The sequence below is a fragment of the Triturus cristatus genome, chromosome 4_1, assembly GCF_964204655.1.
Source record: "Triturus cristatus chromosome 4_1, aTriCri1.1, whole genome shotgun sequence".
Classification (NCBI taxonomy): domain Eukaryota; kingdom Metazoa; phylum Chordata; class Amphibia; order Caudata; family Salamandridae; genus Triturus; species Triturus cristatus.
The window spans coordinates 1,039,224,517-1,039,249,237 of record NC_140585.1 but is presented as its reverse complement, the minus strand read 5'-3'; the positions used below and the strand labels follow the sequence as shown (position 1 = coordinate 1,039,249,237).

The 24,721-nt window shown below is 44.9% G+C and overlaps 1 protein-coding gene across 6 annotated transcripts in view; it reads left to right on the top strand.

Moving 5' to 3' along the window:
- Positions 1 to 24,721, top strand: part of PHTF2 (putative homeodomain transcription factor 2) — a 514,204-nt gene that overhangs the window by 150,997 nt on the left and 338,486 nt on the right. For all 6 annotated transcript variants that reach the window (XM_085653986.1, XM_085653985.1, XM_085653990.1 and 3 more), the window contains exon 2: positions 19,743 to 19,809. The gene's annotated coding sequence lies outside the window, so the exon portion shown is untranslated. The remainder of the gene's footprint in view (positions 1 to 19,742; positions 19,810 to 24,721) is intronic.

The following is a 24,721-nucleotide window of genomic DNA, read 5'->3' as shown; positions in this document are numbered from 1 at the left end:
AACCATGAAGTAGCTTTAGTGCGGCTCAGCCAGGCTGGGGTGAACACCACGGTGAAAACCGTGTTTAGGAGTGTACAGGCAGCCAACTGTTTGTGCCCTGTCAACAGCCTCTGTCCCTTTTCTTCTGGAGATGGCCATTTTAAGGATGATAGTGAACGTGGTGGGAATTAGAAATAACCTCACGAGCCTAAGCCATCCACACCCCTCCAGGCCCAGCTGCCGTGGCCACCCCATAACACCAGCTTATCTCAAGCACGATCTTCCAACCTGGCTCTTGCCCCAGTCCTAGTTCCGGAGCAATCTGTAGATTAGAGCAAAGGTATGCCCCGTTCCCCCCCAACAGCGCAGGGGCCACCACGAGCGAGACCATACGCAAGCAGGGTTATCTCCTTGTGGAAGAAGGGCATTGTGTAAGAAGGGTGTGAACGCTTCAGCACCCCCAGGTCTGGCGCCATATTTGTCCACTCAACTGAATTGCACAGCCTGCCTGTTGAAATGGGGAGCACCTTGCGGTTAGATTTGATAATTTGCAGATCTGTAACTTCAGTCCAGAATACAACAAAAGGATGCAATTTTTTACATTTACAGTTCCCCCTTTCTCTGCCGCAAAGCCTCGCCCACTTTTGATGTCTTTACAAAACAAGGATGTTAGAAATTCCTTCGCTCTCAGGTTATTTTGAGGCTCCCTGACATTGTATAAGGTCTTTAAAAACGTAAGCAGGCTTTACTGTGTTCTTCTTCTGTCCTTACGAAGAGGCAGACAGAGCAGGATGTTCTTGCATAAGTGACTGCTGCTGACCCTGGTGGCCTCAGGTCAGGACAGCACTTAACACTGAGTTACCACGGTCACAATCTCTGAACGCACCTAGTCCATCTCCTGGGGAACTGGTAGAGCACAGCACTGGTGTCTCCCCGTCCTTATCTTTGGACTAGCCCATTCCTGGGAGCTCCACAGAGAAAGCTGCAGCCAGCTGGTCTCTACTAGCTCTTCCAGAGCCCCCACTCCACCAAGCCCTAACAGTACACTTGCTAGGGCATTATGGGTTTTATTAACCAAAGCTCTGTGTTGCACTTAATTTTTTTAGGGACTTCAGAGCCCCTTTTTTACTACAAAATCGTGGTGTAAACAAGTCTTAATTAAAAAGAACTCTCTAAGAAATATATTAAATGTACAAGGGATTCGCCCGGCACTAGTGCAAGGCAAACTAGCATTTTAACGTTGCAGCGCTCCCTGCTCTTTTTAGGCGAGCACTGACAAAGGTAATAGGGTTGGCTTTCACATCTATGCATTCAGTGCATACAAACGGCATCTGTGAATGCCTCTGTTAACACGCTTTGGCACATCCAAGTCAGACCTGTTGCCTTTAGCAGTGCTTGTTGTGGAAGGAACTCTACACTCCAGACCTCTGATCACGAGCTTTAGGTTACTTTAAAAAAAGAAAAACATTCTGAGTGCTGCTTTTATTTTCGAGTGCAGTCTGTCCTATCTAGAGTTTACATTGTATTCCACAGGATGGAGTAAAGCTGGTGCCATACCATCCCTGCACATCCTTGGTGCATGAACTCCCCCAGGGAGGGCTTTGCCCTCCCCTCTAGAACCATCCTTTTGTAAAGCGCTCTGATATCCTTTGGGATCTTGTTCGCGCTATATTTATATAAAACTTTATAAATAAACCGGACATCAAGCTGTCTTCACCTGCCACGGGGAGGCTATCTTCACGTCCGCGTTCTGAGTGAAAATAACAATGCGTGGCATCGCTCTGTTGTGGCATCCGTGTTTCCTTCATGGCCGTCTTTATTTGTTGTTAGTCATGGTGCAAGGGAGGTCAAATATACCAACCTCCCCTATGCAACTCCATCATGGAATTACCTCCCTTTTGTCAACATCACGTGCATGACTTGACATGAAAACGTTCACTCTTGAGTTGGGTAATGCAGGTTTGAACAGGACATGTTTTACTGTCCGGTTGCACATTGTCCACACGGACTATTGTAAGTGCCATGTGCTTATTCTAAAATACCAGACTGGGTGTGGTAATGGTCCTTGTTAGTAGTCTCGGCAGGGAGTGCAAAAACTGAATGAGCATGGAGTTAGAGCACTTACCTCATTGCCATTTTCGGGTATACCATTGTGCATGCAGCCTTGTGGGCAGCGAGGAAACGTTAAAGCCCCTTTCAGCAGTTACTTGCAATGCAGCTCCTGCACGTGTAATGGCTCAAGAATGGCATCCGCTAGTAGATTCAGCAGAAAGCCAAATGACTGAACGCGTCGTGAGTGTTAATGTCCTGCTTACCTTTCTCAGCGGGAACGATGCACGCTATGGGCAGTGTGAGATGTTTGTACTGCTTAGAGGGTACTTCAAGACATAGTGATCACATTATAGCATCTTTCATGTCCGCGCTCTTCGATCTCTGACTCTGGCCGAGTCCTCCAAGCCATTCATAGACACTGGTCTGCTGGTAAATGTTAGCTAAGGGCGTTAATGTGCTTGTTGCTCAGATTTTTGTCTAACACGAATGTCCCATGTGCCAGCTTTGGTAAGATCGCCAGGTTGGTTATTGTACCAGCTGCAGATATCTGTATGTAACATGTCAGTCCCAGATGCCAAGAGTTCTGAAATGCTAGGTTAAAGCTGTAGAGATCTGTGTGTATGCAACACGCAGGTGAGGTGTTTGTATCCCAGTGAAGCTGAGTAATCCTTTGATTAGATCACTCCTGAGACAGCACATGTTCTGTTGCTTGCAAGACATTTTGTTTCCTTACTAGGGGCTTCGAGCCCTCTCATTGCTTACCATTGGTTGGCTTCATCGTCACTCATTTCCTTGCTTCTCTGTGTTCCGCGCATGCCGTCTTAACTTCCTGTGACCGGGAGCCGAACGGTCCCCTGCTAACACCCAACATGGCCAACGTTAAATGGACAAGACTTAAAGAGGTCGAAGTTCTAGCAGGTGGCCTGCGTACAGAAGACAGGAAGCAGCCTCCCTACAAGGTTTTTTATTGGAGGGACTAACAGGAAGACAGAAGTCCGAGAATGCCGGAGACCACAAGGGCTACGAGGCAGGATGACGTAGAGGCTAGTTGTGTTCTGACGCGGAGGAGAATGGAGTGACTAACGTGGATGAGAGTGGAGTGACTGATTCCAGGAAGTTGTCGGACCACCACAAGGATGAAGAGAGAGCAAAGGCGGAGGACGGGGCAAGAAGTCTCCAGGAACTTAAAAACATACCATGCGCACCCAGCGACTTTAAGGAGTGCTGCGGTCCCAACTGCTGCAGTCCTAACCCAGAGCCATGGCCACAGGCAAGTGCCCGTTATAACAACCACTGGGTGGCTAGAGAGGTGGCAAGGTTTGAAGTCAGCCATAGGAGGAATGTGAGGGGCATTATAGGCTGAAAGGGGTGCTCTGCTAAGCACAGACCGGAAACTACATGGCGTGTAAACACTCACGGAGTCTGATATGGTGACAATGGCACATGATGGTGAAAGGTTTGCGAAATGAAACCGTGAGAGAAAAACTCAATCTTGTTTTGTTTTTCCAGAGAGCCACTGTTCACTGGGAGGATAACCACGAAGACCGAGCAAGACCGCTGTGAACCGGGAACTCAAACTGGAACTCTTTAAGACTTTAACTATATTTTCAAAACTTAAACTATTAAACATTAATTCCTGACAACCTCTGGAGTATTGTTGTGATTGACAGCCTATTACACTTCCTCTTTGTATTTCTGTCCCTCTCCTGGAGCATGGCCAAATTACTGCTTATTTGATGAGCATGTGTCCTTCCAAGGTCACACTTTCTGCTGTACTTTTTTTAGTTTGTCCCACTCTACCCACTTTGCTGCTTATCCCTGTCTTTCCCACTGCCACTTTGTTTCGTGCCCTTGTCTCTCCCGCTCCCTCCGACTTCATTGCTTGCCCTATAATCGCTCCCATCATCCTACTACCTCCTAATTTGATGTGTGACCCGTTCCACCCTTCTCCTGCTTTTGTTACTTGACCCATCCCATCTGCCCCTCTCACTTTGTTACTTGCTCTTCCCCTCCTGTTTTGTTTCTTTCCCCACCCAGTCCTGCTTTGTTGCTTGCTCCATCCCGCCCACCCCCCTCCAGCTTTGTTGCTTGCTTTGCTGCTCCTGCTTTGTTGCTTGCCGCACCCCATGTTGTTTCTTGCCACTTCGCTCCCACCATCTGCATTGTTGCTTGCGTCATCCCTCCTCGCCAGAAATGAAAGCATTAGGATGCAGTATTTTTCAAACTGTCATGCTGCACAGCAGCCGCGCCGCAGTACAACGTCTGAAATGCTTTTGGCATTGTCAATGTTTCTTTAGCCATGTTATGCAACAGCCCAGCTTTGCCAGTGTTTGCTTTTAATTGGCCAGTACTGTCAGGTTTATGCAAGGTTTGCGTAGGTATAATGGAGCTTTACGCCAGGTTTGCCAAACTGCACCAGTTCTTCTCAGCATGGCCACCAAACTGTTAATAGTGCCCTAATGTCACCTAGTAGCCTAAGCAAGCAGCAGAGCTACCAATAACAGAATAGGCCTTTAGACTTATTTTGCCTCAGCAGCTCTGATGCACGATGATACAGAGCACACATGCCACCATATGCGAAAAATAAATCTCCCCCCCCCCCCCCCCCCCAATTAATGTGACTGACTCTATCCCGTCCCTACTAGCCTTTCATGAGTAAATGGATATCATGTTGGTATCATTCATATGATTACATGTTAATATTGATGTACGCAATGGTACAGGTATGCTTAAAAATGAAATTGGATCACTTGTCGAAACCTCCCAAGACGACCTCTCCATCAACTCAGTCAGAAATACGTGGTCAGGCAGGCCTTGCGACCTAGGCCTGAGGCTACTGATTAACAGATCACCGGTGGGGTGGCACGCAAATATCAGGACACATGCACGAACGGTAAAAACCCATATTTGTTCCAGAGATAGGCAGCGACACCACAATGGTCCGGGGTGGTTGACTCCAATAAAACGCACATGGCCGGAGGAGCGTGCATTTCTAAAACACCATAAAGTTAAATGCTACATGAAGTTAGGAACACTCAGCCAGTCAGGACACAGCACACGCTGTGATCACATGCTTCCCATGCCAGATATCTGGGCACGTTACCCACTGGCCTTCATTGTGTCTAAGCAAGGTCAAGAACCACCTGCGCATCGCCCCACTGCCATTAGCAGCAAAGAAAGGAAAAAGTGAAATGATAATAATGGAATGTTATCATTTTATTTTTTCCTCCTGCCATGGCAGTGTGTGAGAGGGTTGGGCGTAGCTGCAGGGAAGGAGTGGTAGGCACTCCTGTGCGAATTGACTGTTTGATTTGCCCTGTTGGGCCGCCCAAAACAGTCATGTTGTCAAGAATTCCTGTCATGCGAGGGGAGGAAAACGGTAACCAGCGAAAACGGACTACATCCCCCAGGATGCTTAGCGGTTGAGAGGTTATGTAAACAGGAGAGCTGTTACATAACTCAAGGAAAACGCGCCCTTATGTAAACAGGAGAGCTGTTACATAACTCAAGGAAAACACGCCCCATAAAGGGAGGAACCGGGAGGTACAACGCTGTCGGATATTGTGTTTACACCGACGTACCTGCTTAGTGAAGAGCAGTGTTCCGGAGTGGTGCTCCAGTAAGGCAAGAACGGAGGTAGGTCGAGTCGTTACTCCCTGGGCCGTGTCTTGCCCCATCGTCTCCTGTGAAGGACCCGGAAGCTCTACCGGATAACCATTGAGCTTCGCTTTTTGACTCGGCTGAGTCAAAGCGCAGTGGCGCTTTTGCTGGTTGGAGTCGTAACTCCCAGCCCGACCAGAGATACAGGGACTGCCAGCTGTAACGCACACCAGGAGGTGTTTGCCGCGTTACAGACTCGGAAGTCCACAGGATCGATCGAGCGGCTGCTCTCGGTTCAGTCTTCTTTGCTTGTGATTGGGGTATCGGTGACGCATCACCAGGAGGTGACTCCGCGTCCCGGTGCAGTCTGAGGAAGAGGTTGAGCGGCTGCTCCCTTCAGGTAGAGACCCCGGCTGGGTGTTTCCCTGACTCCTCGATTCTCCCCAACACTCTTCGTGCCCCTCACAGCCTACCGATTGGCATTGTCGGCCATTTCATTTCTGCCCTCTGTTGGCATACGCCGGGATCGGCGTATATGCAGAGGACGGTTAGGACCATCCGTGCTGTGGGCTGGTAACGTACTTAGCCTGGAGGATTCCAGTGACTATAACCTTTGTTTATTCCTTGTATTATTTTTGCCTTCATTAAAATAACTAAACCTTCACAAGTGGTTGCGTTCTCATTATCGTGTCTGTTAAACGATCCTGAGACGTTCAGGGCGTTACACATGTGCACTCCCCTGTTCTCCATACAGTCTGCATTATGCCTGCATGGAGAACATGCCCACCCCTACAGCCCCTGGCTGAGCGCCGTGTCACAGTGCTCTGACCAATCACAACAAGCGTTGTGATTGATTTAGGGGTGGGAGCTTGGCTGCCTGCTTCCTGTTCCAACGTGGAGTCGGACACAGGCAAGCAGGAGAGAATACGCAAGACCCGGCGGCAAGATACGTTTTTTAAAAACTACATTTTATTATATATATTTTTTTTAAAGAAGCCTGCAAGCCCCCGTGAGCCGTGCCGGCTGCCCCTGTAGCCAGTATATATGTATAAATCATGGCAATTTGGTGCATACATTTATACTCTTGAATGAGTTGCCCTCTTGAGATTGTTTGTCTCGGTACAGACCTAGTATGGACTCTGTGCTTACTTTGTGATGTGCCCTTTGTGGGAAGACTTTTGGCTTTTAAAAACGTACTTCATGTTTGTGTGATCTCTGATGTGATCATCTTCCCTTTGCAGTGTAAACTCAACAGTCCCCTATCTGCCCGTTTGTTAGGTCTCATTTAAAGACCAACTTTTTTATTTATTTATTTATAATTGCACGTCTGTTCCTCGCATACCCTCACCCATCACACTGGTAGGCTCTGCGACCCATGTCCCACATTAGCTTAAAAAAAAAACCACCCTTCCAAGCACACACCCTGCACGATGTGTAGTGTGCTTCCAATGTGGGTAATCGCTTCAGCACCCGACATAGGGGTTGTAACTAAGCGCTACACAAATGCTACAATACGGATTGTGTACAGTGTCCAATTGTAGAGGGGGATTTGAGTCCGCCCATTGCTCATGATTGATTAACTTAATTGGCTATCTCATTTACTTGCTTCTCACTCAGTGACTTTCCTTCGTATTATTGTTTGTCCCTCCCTTGGAGCATAGGTTCTTTACAACCTTTACGTTTTTACATTGACTTTCGATCGCCACTATCAAGGTATCCCTGCTTTTTTAGGTCTCGGCTGGCGTTAGCAGCGTGCATGTGCTACATTGCCATGCGAGGCTTTTGGAATCGATACGGTTTGCGAAGTTCACTTTCGGTTCCGGACGTAATTTTCATTGGTGTGCGTCATTTGACGTCACCAAATATGCTAAACGGTGTGTACTGATTGTTCAGGAGGCATTTTAGTCCCTCCTGGTTACCACCCTGTCCGCGTTTGGCCCCGCCCACCGTGATTGGATCTTTTATGGGCGGATTTACACTCTTTCCTTTAAAGGACAGTAAGCACTATTTTTTTCATTTGCAGCGCCGTCCACATGCTTGTTCTCTCTGTCTGTCTCTTGCTTTCTCTTTATTTCGTCTAGTCCATCTTGCCTCCATTCTTTCTCCCTTCCCGCAGTGTGTTGTTTAATTTTGCTCTCTCCATTCTTATTTACTGCATAGTGGATAGCCACATAAAACATATCGACGGGTGACACATGCGTTGGGTTGTACCTATTGGAGCGATCTGCATATTGCGAACACATCATTAAAGAAAACGAATGTTTGCGTCCCTCGGTGCGGCCCCTCACAATGTCTCTTCTCTGAAGAAACGTGCAGAGAGCTCCGTGTGGTGACTTTCCCGAGAAAGTTGCAAAGGGTGCACCCCAAGAGAGATGTACTTATTGTGTATACAGTGCAATAAGCTTTATACGATGGACCCCAGGAGAGCCACGCCTTTTGTTTAACTCAGAATCTGTAGAGTGTGTGTGTGTGGGGGGGGGGGGGCTCAAAAATACGTCTCTTGTCAATTTTGCACTTCCACACACACAGTTTTCCCGCCAGGAGAGGCGTGCATATGATGCGGCCAAAAGCTGTACTTCCATCACACACACCCGCGTGTCATGTACTCTCGCGGCACACGTGTATATATTACATGTGAGATGTACGCCTCTGGTAGAGAGCAGCAGGTTGTGTGCCCCGGGGCGAGTTCTGTTTTTGTGCATAATCTACGGAGGTGTATTTGCGTGCCACGGGGGAGGCAGGTGTGTATTTCTCGCCGCACCTCCCCCGGAGCGAGATGCACCCCCTGCTGAAGCTGCCAGTTTGCAAGGCTGGGCCGGGATACAGCTTGCCCTCACACAAGATGGTTTCTGGAGTGAGACCGGCATGTGGGACTCATTCACAATAAGAGGCTGGCAGTGCCCGCTGATGTCAGAGAGCAGGAATAAGACGGAGCGTGAGGGAAGGGGCAGCCCCCGAGGGCTGCGTTAGGGACGCCACTGCACAGCGCTACACTGGAGTCCAGGCGGCGCAGCGCTACACTGGAGTCCAGGCGGCGCTGCGCTACCTGGGGCCCAGAGCGCCTGCGTGTGTCTTGGACTAGAGGGGGCTGGATTTAATTCAGGGCGCCGAACTGCCGGGGCTCAGAACACTGGCTTTGAGCACATGGAATTGCACTGCATTTCGGGGAAAGTTGGCAGGTTTGGGTTGTGTTGGAGGGGGGGGGGGCGTAGAACACCTGGGATTGTGGGGTCCTTTACTCCAGCCTGTGGTGTAATAACTGCCGAGATCTCGGAGCACCGTATAATGCTTGCACAAAAAAAGTGCACTGCACTTTAGTGAGTACACAGCACCCCCAGTGTATTCGTAGATTTAAAGCTTTCCAAGCACTGCATTGGGGTAAATGGTGGGGTGGGGACCATTAAGGCTCATGGGGAGCTGAGCGTGATCCCTAATGCTGGGTATGTCTCTCACTAGTAGGGACCTGACACTGGACGTGGCCTCACTTTGAGATAGATTTGATCCTCTATAATTGTATTTATATAGCGCTTACTTTCCTGACGAGTCGTTGATGCACTTTAATGTGGCACAGGATGTTATCTTTACAGTAGACCGCCGAGGATGTGACCCTTGACCTGGGTCTCGCTCGAACTAAGAGAGACGGTGTGGCGTGACCTGACGCCTGACACTGGTCTCACTGACATCCTGTGAGGTGCACTTTGTTTCCAAGAGACTGTTCGTGTATCTCTCTGGACGAGCCTTGCTTTGAGACAGCCAGCGAGTCTGTGTGGCCGCTCTCACCAGGGGAAGGTCAGGTGGGGGCACTTTGCTATGTCTCAAAGTCGAAGCTGCAGTCAGCGTCCTGCTCTGCTCGCACGGCTGCGCCTGGACCCCTTGGGAAAGCTGTGTTTGGCCTGCGGTGCCGCCCCTGTGCAGAGGTGTACAGGGCTATGAGGGGGGCATCATCGAGCAGCTTTTCTTTCAGCGCCGGGGCATACGCGGTGGGCTACGGGGCAGGGTTCAGTGCGGTGTGAGCAGAACCCAGTTGTACCTATGGCTTTTAGGATGTACAGTTGCTGCCTTGCTGCTTGTGACGCCTTATACACGAGGATCGGCCTTACTCAGCTGCACGAGCCTTTCACACTGCGGCGGCGACCTTCCGGGGCTGAAAAAACAAAAAAAGTTGTTAATATGTTGTTTTAAATATACTTATTTTTTAAACGCCGCGAGGGGGATTGTAAAGTGATTTGGGTTCGTCTGTCTTCATATGGGGAACAAGAACTCTGGGCGTGTTTTGGCTTTCTTGGACCTCACCAATGAAGAAAGCTTGAGTTCTCATAACGCAGCGAGCTACAGTGCCCACTTCCTGGCACATGGCCCAGGCTGGCTCACTGAGAGGGAGAGAATGCTCGAATCATATTGAATCACTGGTAGCTTCAGCGTAGCATTTCACTCCATCATTCTTTTGCTCATCTGTGCCATTGTGGAACAGGAGCAGCCATTCTTAAAGCAGCCATTCCCCCTGTAGGGTGACCAACTGGCATGGGTGCAGATTCAGGACGGTGAGTGTAAAATTCAGGACAAAGGGTCAAAATTCAGGACAAAAAATCAGTACATGAGGTCAAATTTCAGGACCAAAGGTTGGCATTAAAAATGCAATAGGTCTCTCCTTCAAGTTAAAGCCATTTGCTTTGCTATACAATACCATTAGCAAAGCAAATGGCTTTAACTTAATCAAAGGCGAGACCTATTGCATTTTCAATGCTTGTTCTTCTTCTGAAGTGCACTACCTTCTATCCGCCCCTCCGATGCCCACCCACCTCACAGCCGTTGGAGTGGCGAAGGCAGGCGTGGACACAAGTCCTGGACTCGGCCACCTGCCTCTTGACTTAAGGCTGGTGGCCGTGAGTGCCACAGGGGCCTCCTGCAGCTCTCCGAAAGCAGGATCTGGAGTAGAGCGATTAGTAGCCGATCACCGACCACTGTTAATCCGCGCAGGAACCCCAAAACATTAAAAATAACTGAGGAAAACATTTCTCGGTTGTACCGTCGGGTGTGATAGGACAGATACTAAAGACAAACCATGCACCCTCGGATTGTGCCCGTCAAGTAGCAGGAGGGAAGGACCGAGAATGAGGTCTCTGCAAAGACTGCGCGGCAATCACAAGTTTGAGGGACTGAATTTGGCCTTTAGCAATGTCTTTTTCTAATGCCGGTATCTTTTAAATACATTGCTTCGTTCAAATGCATTGCAATGGGGAGACCTGCTGATGTCAGAAAGCACTATAGTGGGTGCGTCGTGCAAAAGTGAAACTGCGAACACCACGTTTGTTTAAATGACTGTGTTCATACCTGGTCAGTACTCTGGTTGGCATTAACGTAGCCAGTGCCAGCAGAACGTATTAAGTGAAAACACCACATACAAACCTCGACGAAGCGCGATTGGCTGCTATGGAGTTTTACAGATTTGTAATGTTGATTCATAGGCAGCTATCGTCTGTGTGACGTAAAGGCAGCTCGTGATTCATTTAAGAGTTCAACAAAAGCGGTTTGGCAACACAGATTAATGAAAGCACGGTCTGTGATTTTTTTTTTTTTTGTAAACCGATTTTATTCAGCAATTTTCAGTTAGACAAATAAGACAATGGGATTAAGCCTTAAAGCGTGTGATCAGGTGCCGATAAATAGAACTGTTAGGCGCATGGTTGCCGGAAAGCACGGTCTGTGATGCAAGTTGGTAAAAGAAAGCGAACTGTTTTACGTTCCGTAATGACAGCGCAGTTTGCTTTCATATTAAATGCTGCCACCTGGCGGCCTGTAATTACTCTTGAGGTCTGTCGTGACCAACTGAGCTGGGAGCTCTGGCTGTAGCCACATGTTGATATCCATGACTAAAGCCATGGCCATAAGAATTATGCGGCAGGGGAGGGTCAAATAATTCGGCAGGTTTGAGTGAAGCAAGAAAAAGCTAATTATGCAGCTAAATGCGGCTCATTTTGTAATAAGTCTTTTTTACCCTTGTTAATCACTAGGCATTACTTGCACCTCAATCGTACTGATTTAATATTCAATTCTAGCAATAAGCAACAGAAAGTTGACCAATCATTTTTGCAAAGAACCTTCCACTGAGCAGCAACACTTATCACTGCGCTTTTAGTACCTTTTGAACTGTTTGAAATAGACATTTTTTGGGGTTTAAAATCTGCAGATTATGCAGCAAAATATGGATAATGTGAAAATCGCAGCAGCTGCACAATCGCATAATTCCAGTGGGCAATAGTATAGCATGCAATTGTGCAGACACTGTGCGTTTCCAGTGACAAAGGCGGCTTGAATTGTACTTTTCGCCTTGTTGGAAAGCACTGTTTTGCAGTCTGTAATATTGTATGTATTTATATTTTATGACTGTGTGCTTGGTGGTTGCATTGTGTACATACATATGCTCAATACAGTAGGCCAGAGAGGCTGTAGGCCTCATTGATTCACTGGGGAAATTATGGGCAATGTCGAAAGGGTGATCGGTTATGACAATGCAATAGGCAACAGTAATTTACTGTGAAAACCGAAGCCAATAGAGCTTTATAGGTGGCTGCTTATTGCTCTTCGTTAAAAGGCTGCAGACGGCTCTTTTGTTACATGGAATCTCACAGATTACTGTGGCAAGTAAGAATTTTGGTGGTGTTTACCCACTCTGAGAAAAACCTGGGGACAGAAAGTTTGCACTGTGATAATCCTTGGTAGGCCTTTTAGGAAGGTTGTATTTTGTTTCGCTGACTCCAATTTTCCATATATTTAAAATTTTATGACTTTATTCTTCATTGTTGCCTTGTGGAAAAGCTTATGCCCAATGCAGTAGACCTGGGTTGGTTTAGGTGACAAGACCACAATAAAGGCTATTGACTGAAGTTGGTTCACTAGAAAAAGTTGTTGGTTTTTCTCATTCTCATCTGTTTATTATGAAAATGTACGTCAAAGGCTAACATAACTATTGTGAAAAGCGCGTATTAAAGCAATACACTTTTAAGTGCAGATTGTTTTTAGAACATGTTAAAGGCTTTAAACAGCTATTTCGCTACATGGATTCTGACAGATTACAGTATGTTTGTCACACCATCTGACAAACGTTTGGGGTTGAAGATTTGTTATGTGATGATCTTTAGTAGGCCCTTTTGAGAGAGGTTACGTGATGCTTTGCTACCAGCAGTAATTGTGTATTTGTTTGTAGGTGCACTGAAAACAGTCTGGCCAGATGCCAATGGTCTGATGTGTTTACTTTGAATAGTTATGACAAAGGAAGTAGGCCAGACTTATTTTTTGGGAAAATTATTTATTAAAGCCAAAATGCTTTGAAATGTGGATTGGTATTATACTGTGCTAAAGACATTGAACAGGCATTTTATTTCACGGAAGGTCACACATCACCATGTTTGTCAAAGATTGCTGGTGTTGGGTACCTTCTTTGACAAATGCTGAGGGCGAAAGATTGGCACTGTTAGAATCCATTTTAGGCCCTTGTTAGAGCATTGTTGTATTGTTTTACCAGCTGTAATTTTGTATATATTCATAATTATATATCGTTATGTCTGAAGGTTGCCTCATGGGAAAGCTTAGGCTCTATCTATATAGCTGGCAGCAGTTGGTTATGGTGACAAGGCACTTTTAAAGATTATAGGACTGATTGGTTTATTGTAAAAGGTATGTCAGATGTCAAGGATCTGATTTATTACGAAAAGGTATCAACAAGGCAGTAGAAAAATGATTGCATAACTACTGAATGTCCCTAAAATAAAAACAACTCCAGAGTGTGCCGCACCATTTCCTTTTTTTTGCTGCAAAATTACCTAACTCATGCTGTAATATTCTGGGGGTCTGGGCGGAGACCAAGACATTGATGTGAGGCAGTATGGAGTTATGGCTCTCCTTAGAAATTCTGTGAATTCTTTTTAGTAGGTGATTGCTAATTGGTCATTCTTGAGCCCTGTCATTTGGTGGATGAAAAAAGGGGTGAGTTCTAGACAGGATTTGCATTTTTGTCTGCTCCTGATTGCTACTAAAGGAAAGCTGATGACAGCCAAGGGCATAGTCTTAAAAATGCACACCTCGCCCGATGTTTGGATACTGTTGCTTTGATTAGCACCCTCACTGCCTGCTATGAGAGACCTCACAATGCACAAAGGCAGTGTCTAGATAACAGCCAGAAAATGGCATTTGATAGGCAGTCAGTCTAAACTGTGTCCAGGGCCACGGGCAGAAAATCCATGGCCCCTGTCTGCAAACAGAGTATAAAAGTGGAACCCAAGCCATTCCACCTGGTTCCAGTTCTAAGCCGTTTCATTCACCAGGGTAGTGCTCCGCAGAATACGTAAAGGGCTGTTGTGAGACCAAGGCTATTGTCTAAATGACAGCTAGACTCTCAGAGATGAGGTGATACCACTTAACATCTGTGAAGCTTGGTGGAGAGGCTGTGGGCCTGCCTAGTGCCTAGAAGATTGCCTACCTATGTACTGTTCATAGAGGACAACAGAGTATTTATGATTGTTAGTAAATAAGAGTTGATTTTTTAAGAAGAAAAATCATAAAAGGCATATCTTAGGAATTCTACATGCTTTTGTTTCAGTTAAGAAAAGAATTAACCCAGGCAATAGATGCAATTGGAATTGGTTGTTAGATAAAGGTTGCCCTGGCTCTGTAAAACGTCAGATTTGTATCTGTTTCTTACATATTTTTCCCTCCAGGTATGGCTTTGAAAAGGGAAGAACAAATCATAGTGGTGCTTTTAAATTATTTTTCGAACTGTCTTCTAAAAAGGATATTGAAGCCAAATGATTTAAGTCTTAAAAATGTTTTTATCAAATGTTCTGCGATCTCGTGCTGAAATGTAAAATTTTCCAATGCGCATACATTTCTCAAAACACATCTCGCCACAGATTGAACTAGCTGCTTTTCTCCTTCACTTCAGAAAGGAGATGAAAATGCATTAATATGTCTTTTATGGGGACCACCAAGCTCCTTTAGTGCTGTGAGCAGTACTCAAAGTGACCTATTCTCACCACCCTTGCCCAATCAGGACCATCACAGTTCTGTTATTTCTAATCTAGGTTTGCCCTGTGAAGGGACCGATACCTAAACCTCATCGAAAGAGATGCAATAATGGAGAACTTTAGAGCTTGCGATTTTAGTTTTTTTTAAATTCCTTTTACGGCAGCAGTGTTACAAATCTGCCAGATGTTGCATGACATTTTTGCACAGAACAACAAAAAGTCAGTGGACCATAGTGGTGCCCTCAGTCCACACAATGTGTGATCTTGCTCACATGCCTGTGATGGCCCATGTGAGAGATGTAGTCGCCTGCATATGCTCCTTGTGTATCCCTTAGTACATGAGCTGCTCACTTATTATACTCGTCTGTTTTTAATAATCAAGCGTTGCTGCCCATGGCATTTATCTTTGCTTCGTCACTTAATTGTTTTCGCTATCGTCAGCCTAAATCCCCTTCACTGTTGGGCTGGGACTGACAACACACCTACCGACTGAGTTTTTTTAAGCGGTATCTGCGTCATTCTCTCCTTTCTGGAGGCGAGGGAGCAGAGCATTTCCTGTCCCTCCGCTCACCTTGTCTGTTGAGAGCACTGTTTGACTCATCAGTGAGTAACGATTTAACCTAAGGCCAGTTCTTATTGTTTAAATGTTAGCGTACACCTAGTAGAGGCCACTAGCATTTGGTTGATTGGTTTGCCTGTCAGTTCTATGTATTCCTAGTTAGACCTCTGTAGCTGGTGGGCTTGCGGGCTGCCAACAGTGGCTGATGTGGCCTGTCTCCCACTTGGAGCTGGGGCCGGATTGTAGTTAATCATACATTTTCTATTACCGTAAGAAATCCACAATGCAGTTTTGGCCTGTTGGTTTTGAGGTCTTGCGGTAAATTCACCAAATTGTTTATCGGGGACTAGATCACACATGTTCCTACACCTTTGAAATGCGAAATTGCTGCAGCAGTTAAGTGTAAAGCTCTTTTAAGTCTGTTCTCAAGCCTTTTTTACATTTAACTTTGACAGTTACATGAAATTCCACCGGGCGCATTTTCCATGTATCAAATTGACCCATATGAAATGCATATTGAATTTGGATCTGATGCACAGTTAAAAAATGGCGTTATTCGATAGAACTGTTTTAGAGCAAATAGGCTCATCATAGTAGCAACTTCTATGTTGATTATGCTCAGGCGAGCCTGCGCTGTGTATAGATCTTGGAGATATCTGTTCTATAATCATCCCCACATTGATTTAAAGATCCAGTGGAGGAGGGCGACCTGCAGCGTAGCAGGCAGAACAAAACCTAGCCAGATGAGGTGCTGATGCCTAAAAGCCTGGACTGTCTAAATGTATTTTTCACAACTATTAGGCCACTTCTAGCTATGCATCCTGTCAGCAGTTCTGTCCAGTACTTCTCAACAGCTACTCTGCACGTACTGCCACATTTGGCAGCTAAGGAGTCCCATTTGTTTGATGCTAGACATTCACCAACACCGCACACTTCAGTCACATCAAAATCTAGGATGCATTTTGATCTGCTTTCGTGCTGGACATTACCTAATCGCCCACTGCTGGTGACGTGACAGATGGGACTGCAGCTGCCTGCTTACACCGATCTAATGCGAGTTGTGATTTGTGTCCTTTTTTAGGTTTCGCCCACAGACTGCTTTAGACAAGAGACCACTTTAGCCGATAGTTGTAGTGTAGTGTAGTTCCTATATCCCTGATAGGTTCTGCGCATTGGAATAATATACACTATAGTTTTGACATAGGACTGAGGTCAGTATGTCTCTATCGAGTACATTAAACTTAATTACTTGTGTGTGCCAGCTAACTCGGAGGTCACTAGAAACTTCTCGAATATACAAGAAGGGATTAGTTTCTGACAACTGCATAACATGGCAACTTTGTTTCCCTTGGATTCGGAACAATCTCAGAACCGTGGAAACAATAGATAACAGTTTTACTCAGTTAATCGTGCATGCTTCGTTTCTACAGAGTTGCACAGAAATAGAGAGACGGGCGTTTCAATAAAAAAGGTTTATTGAACAGTCTTATTTCTCATGCAAGAGATATGAACTGCTACAATCGTAAGACAGGATGCGAAGTACAATACGTACAGGGTTAGCAGTAAGATTAAATAATACTGCAATAGCATGGTTTGTAGTTATGACCTATATTCATAAAATACATATATAAATAACACAGGCTAAAATGTGGATACTCATCTGATGCTTCTAAATAGTTCTACCCCAGTGTACCTAACCTAAGTGTAGTACGAGATAAGAAGTAGGTGCTGTTTTCTAAAGTATAGCTAGCTATAGTTTTAGTTTTGCCAAGAGTTGCCAAAAGTTTCTCGAAGTTCTAGTCGGCTCCATACCTTAGAGTGTGTGAGGTTGGAATCTCTTTCCGGGACTTGACATCTAGCACCCCGCAAGGGGAGTCAGAAACACTGGAGCTGGATTCTCTGCGAGGAGGATGACAGCGTCTGGTCAGTGCATCAGGCGGGAACTCGATATCCTTCCGAACTTGCTGTGGCGAACCGCAAGTAGGCAGTCGAACTGGACCGTACCGGAACCGTGGTTTGCCAAGGCAAGTGCAGGTATATTTACACCTTGAAGGTGTTTAGGAATGCCTGTATTGACGTAAAAGTCGGGCATCGGAACGTCATGAATGAACCCCTAAGGAATAGATGTTCATGCATACTAAATGAGTTCTTGGAGAAATCAGTATCCAAGCAAGGGAAATTCCTAAAGGCTTAAGAGTCTGGTTTTCTGTTTTTTTTGTGACGTCGATTGACGGATGTAGGAGACCATGCCTGTATTTGGATAGCATGGACAATGCCTAAATAAGGGCTGGATTTTCTATGCCTAAATAAGGGCAATATGAATTGTACCTATATAAGGGCATAAAACTGGGAAACCTATATACGGAATCTAAGTCTACACACAACAGTGGAAGACCTCTGGCTTTTAGCACATCAAAATGAATATAAATATTAGGCGTTCGGGCAGTTCCCTGCTCTTGATTGGATAGCTTCTCGGTCTGTCTCATTCCCTGCTAATGGAAATGCAAATACATCTGATTTTTGTTGGACAGCAGTGCCCTTTGTGAGGAGTAGCTACGGATGATGGGTAGGGAAAACATGTTTGTGTGATCTTAAGACATGAATGACTTAACCTCAGGGCATCTGGCGACCTCGCGACAAAGCGCTAAGTAGGGTCGATCCCTTTGGGTCTCAGACCCCCAGTAATTAAAATCGGACTTTAAAACGGGTCCTTCTCGGGCCCTCCTTTGATGATCTTTATAGGCTAAAAACACTGATCGATTCCTCTCAATATCAAAACCATACTGGTAATACATGTCGGTTAGGTTGCTAGTGTTTACATTTCACATGCTTCACTTTATTTGGTTTCCTAAGAGTGTTTACTTTTCCCAGGGTGATATTTTTCTGCAGTTTTTTTCATGCAGCATATTAATCTTCTATTGTGTGCACTGTGAATTAGGTCCTCTGGAGGTATCTGTGAGTTCTGGTTGTATGTGGGTGTTTAAAAAGGGCCATAATTAAGTATTAAAATTAGTGGAAATGTGAGGTTTGCCGGCCTGTGCCTGTCAGTGTGTCATAAAGGTGTTCCGAATACATGCTCATCCAATCCTTGAACCTTCACTGGGCACAGACCAATGGTGTGCCAATTGCAATTTTGATTAACCGTCAAAGTGTGTGACGGAGGTACAAAGCAGTTGTGCTATTGGCAGGATGAAAGTAGAAAGCAATGCAATGCTGGCAGGTGATTGGGCGCACTGTATTTGTGTGAGGGGGAGGTGAAGTGAAGGAGACACAAGGAAGTACCTGCAGAAGAGGAGAGTGAAAAGAGTTGGTGGAGGGAGGAAAGAAGAGGTGAGGTGTGGACCATGCAGAGGAAGAATGTCAGAATGATGTGGGGAGAAAAAGACGCAAGAGTTCATAGAGAGGCTTCAGGGGAAAGTGGTGTGAAGGGAAGTAGAGGAACGATTGTGACACTGAAGACAACTACCTCATTCCACAGACCTCAGTCATGTTTCATTCACAGTCTCGGTTTCAGAATTGAAACCTTTTCTATTCCGATTCTTCACAGCATTATCAGTACTGTAACTCATTTATCTGGTACTGCCAACAAGTATTGACATTGGTAATAGGTCTGGCTTGCTTTAGGCATACGCCCGTTATCGTTGTATGTTTGAATGCAATAACAGAAAGATGGCACTGAAATACTTATTGAATTGTTCGTTGTATAAAGCACAGGTCTGTAGTTTACATGTGTTAAGCCAGGCTCTTAATTGCATAGAGCACTTCTATTGGAAAGTTTCGCTTCTGTGGCCACGGTCCTATAAACCCACCCCACCTCTTACACAGACTCCTCCCTCCCACACACCCATTTGCCACCCCACTTAAGGCGCTGCCTCAGGACAAAAATAATAAATACTTCAGCGCAGGATCGAACATTGATCTTAGAACTGTACTTACAACTTTTTTGTGTTGTCCGATAAATTACGCGTGGTAGCCCTTTACATTGTGCAGTCAAGTAAATCAATCACGTTGTGTAAATCTGATGTGCGTGTTGTTTCATCAGATTGAGCCACGCTATGGCTTGTGCTTTTAAAGTGGGCATTGTTCAAATTTATTACAACTTTATTTTTTAATTAATTGTGCGTATTGTGGTACATCTGTTCTCGCCTCCATGGTATAAATATCAACATAATTGATAGAAACTCTGTTTTTTCTTGTTACTATTGCTAGTCCATAAGAAAACATTGTATTGTTATTATAACTTTAGCCCCTTTTTATGACTCTGCATGAATATTTATATCCAGAAATCCATTTGCTAGTTTATAAAAAATTGCCTACATTTTATGGAAATTGTTAATACTTTTTGTTTATGCATTTTGCATTACAGTGATTAGAATTGCTGTCCAGTGGGCCATTTAGATTTTGATAATTTTTACAGTAGTTTAAATTGTGTTGATAATGTGCATTTAGTGTGTTTGCATTGTTTTGGTTGTCAAAACAGCACAAAAAAATGATGAATTATTTAATACGTGTTTTGTTTAATCCTATTGTAGTGCTACGGGCTAAACTTGGATCCCAGAGGGAAGCGACAAGAATGGCACCTACCATGCACTGGAAGAGGTGATTATATTAGATATTCCTTCAATATACTGTAACATTGAAGTGTGAAATTTCTCTATACATGAATCTTGCTGCAGATCAGACAGAATTGCTCAGAAGATCTGCTTGTTACAGTTTCTACTATTTATCAATGCAACAGTATCTAAAGGCTATTGATGAATTGTAATTGACTGACTTCTGTATCATTCACCTTTACTCTCTTTCTTCATTTGCATTTTATCAGAGAGCTAGCTTATTCCCCAACGATGACTTTTATTAGAGAAATATAAGAGGGTGGTCAGTTTAGAAGCCACCAACTTAGTCACTTGTCCCACTAGCATAGTTCCTGCTGTTATAAATTGGGTAAAATAAAATGATTGCATTTCATTTGGAATCCCTCAGAGTAACCACAAATTGGGAAAATGTATCCCTCCTCTCGCTGCTTCTCCTTTGCTCAGACCTTTACCTAGATGCTTTGCTTCTAACATTGCAAATATGAATGCAGGACTGACTCGCGGATACACAGGTCCTCACTTACAACCCTGAGAGAGGATTTTGTTCAACCACCAAAGTGATTCACCATCTCAGGTGTCCAAATCAAAATCCCATCTTTTGTCACTCTCTTTCTGATGGATACTCTTATCTAGCCACAGATTCCTCACTTACCCCCAACCTCCCCATCTGTGAAATGGTCTCTTTTCCCTTATAAAAAGGCCTCAGTGTAGAGATCAGAGCATCAGTACTGCTGATTATGTTTTGGGCTCTGTGTCTGAGGACAAGGACGAGTCCAAAAAGAAAGTAACATCCGCACATAGTGGTGATGCCTTGTTTGGCTTCACTTTATTACTTCTGGTTGGAACGAAGTCGGAGCGGAGCCATATGACACCACCTGCAAACGCGCTGGAGCACGGCTTGAAAGCTTCTGATTCGGTCAGGTGCCTCTGGATTATTCTGGAGGTGAGTAATCTGCAGTTAGGTTGAGTATCCAACAGAAAGAGCATTACCGAAGGTAAATAACTTGTTTGTCTAGGTTCGACCATGACTCACAGGCCTGCAAGTCATGTCAAAGTATGCCCCCAAAGCCATTAAACAGAGGGAAGCCAAACTCTTTGTCCCAGGCCAAGGATGACAGAAGGGGCAAAAGTCACCAGGGTCATTGACTTCGAGGACTTCCCATCACTGGAAGAAGAAAGAATATAGTAGTGGGAAGAAAGAGATGCAAGTTTCCGAGGGGTTCTCCACTCCCCTCAGGTGCCTCTTGGGAACAGGATCTAGTCGAAATTCAAACCACTTCGCGGCCGGCATGGCAAAGTTCCTGGTGTCAACGCCACCTCAAGCACACAACACTAGACTTATTTTTTGGCACCAAATTTGAATCGAGCATCGTAGCTGAATGCCATATTTAAAAGTATTCAGGCAGGCTGTGGTCTCCGCTGCAGTGTCTCCTTGCATCACGGGTCCTTTTGGGTTGTCCCACAGACTTCCGCTGGCATGTTTTCCTACTGCTCCATTTGTACCCTTCATGCCACAATCAGCGGCACTGTGGAGTTCATTGCTGACTTTGATGGCACCGACACTGACCCTGGCCAGACCCTACCTGTCCCCAGTGCCACAGAAGCTGGTTCCAGTCATGGCTCTGACACTGTTTATATCAATATAAACTCCAGGACTGGCCCACTTGACTTCACAGGCTTTAGAGACCGCTCTGAGATTAAGAAGAAGGCCTCAGCTCCCCCTGAAGGAGCAGCAATATAAAGAGACCTTATAAGTGTTTAGTCATGCAACAGCTAATGTTGTTTCAGTAAGGCTATTGTGCTGCATAACTAAATACTTCTAAGGTCCCAAAGGCGAGACCTATTAGCTATGCCAATGCTTGTTTCTCTAGCAACTCTCAAGGACATTTTGCTCCTCAAATCTATCCAACCGTGGGAGGAGGCTCAATAAAACTTGAAGAGTTAGTGATGCTGATAAGGGAAGTGCCTTCGGACCCACTTCCTGCGTGTTCTAGCTTTACAAAACATTCCTGTGAGCAACTAGCCCGTGGCCAAGTGAAGGGCCAATAAAAAGATGACCTATCGCAAGTAAAAAGAAAATGAAAAAAAATAAACCGTCAATCGCTTGACAAGAGGCCTCTATGGAGCAGTTACTTTTCAGAAAAACATAACATCACTCTGAATTTGGAGGTTAGAACATATTTCCACTTAAGCAACCTGATGATTCAGCAATGAGAATGGCTTGCGAACGGGATACTAACGTGCTGTATTTTACTCCCTCTCAATTGCGTGTCATTAACCCAAATCTTCTGCGTGCTTTGCAGGTTTTCCTCGAAACACGTGCATATGAAAACACAATCTCCCGCGAACCCGGATACACACGTTAGCTGTCGCGTTCAGCCACGCAGCTTCTAATTAACCCCGTTCGACTTAATCGTTGTGACTGGGAACCGCCTTCAGCCTCCGGCTAACTAGGTTAGTGTTTCTTCTGAAAGACGTGGTGACCTTGCTGGTCACTCGCTGTTGTCAACACATGGGTCCTTTGAGCGAACTCAGCATTCTCTTTGACAGTGTACATGCAATCTTGTTAATAAATAACCCAGACCAGCATTTACTTGAAAAGCCATTGAGCACGAACGGCACTAAATGGCGACCAAAATTTTGATGAAGGGGATTGCTCCGAGATAATGGAAATGACAGAGTAGGAAAAAAATTGGGCTGCAGGAATGCGGTTCTGGCACACATTTATAGTGATTGCTAGGTTCCTGAAAAACAAGACCTGGACTTAACAAGAAGCGCGAGCAAAAAGTAGATGCGAGTGGTGCGCGCGATGGGAAAAGTGAAGCTAGGCTACGCGCGAAAGTGAAGGTGATCGTGGCTGTGCATATTGCAAAGCTGCCGGCTGCGCGCGTGAACGCAAGCGCTGGGCCAGCCAGCAGCACTTTGAAAACTCACCTACTAAATGTCTCTCCGTGCAGCGCATGTACGCTGACTCAGCGAGACCTAAAAAATTATTCCTTATATGGCTATTTGGCACTGATTCAGATCCAGATGAAGCAGGATACCCCTGTGATAACTTTGAGGTTTTTCTAGAGCTTGCGGAGGTCAATGTACTAGACACCTCACCTGAGCTAGAATTTGTTGACCCTTCAGTTTCCATGCTCCCATGTTTGGCCAACTGTCCTAAAACCATTAGGAAGGTGGCAGAATTGTTTGGCCTATCCTTGCACATAGTAGAAACCAATGGTTACTTTTTAGACCGAGGTGATGCAATCTACATCCCATTCGGCGAACCTCTCCTTCCTTTTAATGATGGCCTACTGGACCCTGTCCTTGCTACCTGGACCAAACCCTGGTCCACACCAGCTGTTAACAGGACGATAGCCAGGAGATACTGACCAGCACTGGGTGATCCCAAGTTTCTTTCAGAACACTTTTTTCCTGAAAATCTGGTTATTCAGGTGTCTTTGTCCTCAAAGTTTTCTGCAACCTCCTTTCTACGACTCCGACAGACTGAGAGTCAAAATGAGTTGGTTCCTGGTCTAAAAACGTTTTTGCCGTTGGGAGTCTAGTCCTAAAGTCTTTCAGTGCCAAATGTCTCTTAGGCAGGTTTATTCATTCCCTACGGGATTTGACCAGTTTCATCACTGTGAAAACAAGAGATGTCCTGGTCCTTCCGGAGAGAAGGGAGAGGGTTGGGTTTTAATGTCTTAAACAAGGGGAGTGCTCCTATAAGGAGCAAGGGCCCTCACACACCCCGAAGGATGTCCTGCTTGATCATAGGGCAGTTCCTCGTTGGGCCGGTGCTGCAATACCCAACGGGCCCTACAGGGGTGCTCTTAGCCAGAGATCTCTACCTGGGATCTTGGCCAATGATGAAGTGGGTGTGTGTGGTATGTGAGGTGTATATGCACAGGTGAGTAGAATGTGGGAATACTGTGAATTAAAAATGACTATGGGAACCGGCTAAGCCAACTTTAATTAGCGGGTTCCATGTCATGATCAAAAATATACAGTACTTGCAAGAGGAGAGTCTATTAATCTCATCAAGCATTCAAGTATGGTTCTGCCGGTTCCCATAGTCATTTTTGTATTCCTGATTATTCCATAAAACAATTAATTTCTTGATGTTTATGATGTACAGGATAATTAAATTTGACAAATTTGGTTGCCCTGACTATAGAATTTGCTGATTATTTGTTGGCTATATAATCTCTAGATCCGTAAGACTAAAAACATTTGTGTACCTTACATGGATAGAGATTTACTTAGAACATAAGTGTAGTTCCACCAATAGATGTATTCGACTAATTTCAACTAATCCTAAAGAGCAGCAACACTAAGGAAGTTACAGATAAGATTTAAACAAAATCTGTTGTATCAAGCATTTAATAAATGAACGAAAGAAGCACTTATTTCGCCCCTCACTTCACATCCACCAAATATTGCTGTTTAATTATTCATAAACATTAGATGTCAACCAACGTTGATGTGGTGCGAGTCTCTGTATTTATCACTATAGTGTATGTTTTCACACAGAGCCTAAAACCTCCTTTCAAAGCTTATCAGTTTCATTGAAAATATGCTGGGTTGTAAGGCAACAGATTGAAAGCATGAATTGAAATAAGACCAGTATAACTTTAAGGCAAACTACACCACTTAAACCTAATCGGCATATGTATTCCTTAATTAAGCAAAATTGACGTATTCATGGAGAGACAATGATAGCTAAATAGTCACATTGCCAATGATCTGTTAATGTTTCAGGAGTGACATCTGTCTTAAAATGTGTTTCCTGTTGGATGATTTAACTCCGATTCGTTGCTCAATGGACATTAACGTGCTTTTATTATGTAATGTTTTTCTATTTCAACTTGTGAATAAATAACTTATTACAATGTTTCTATGCATACAAGTGAGTTATCATGAAACCCTGTTAG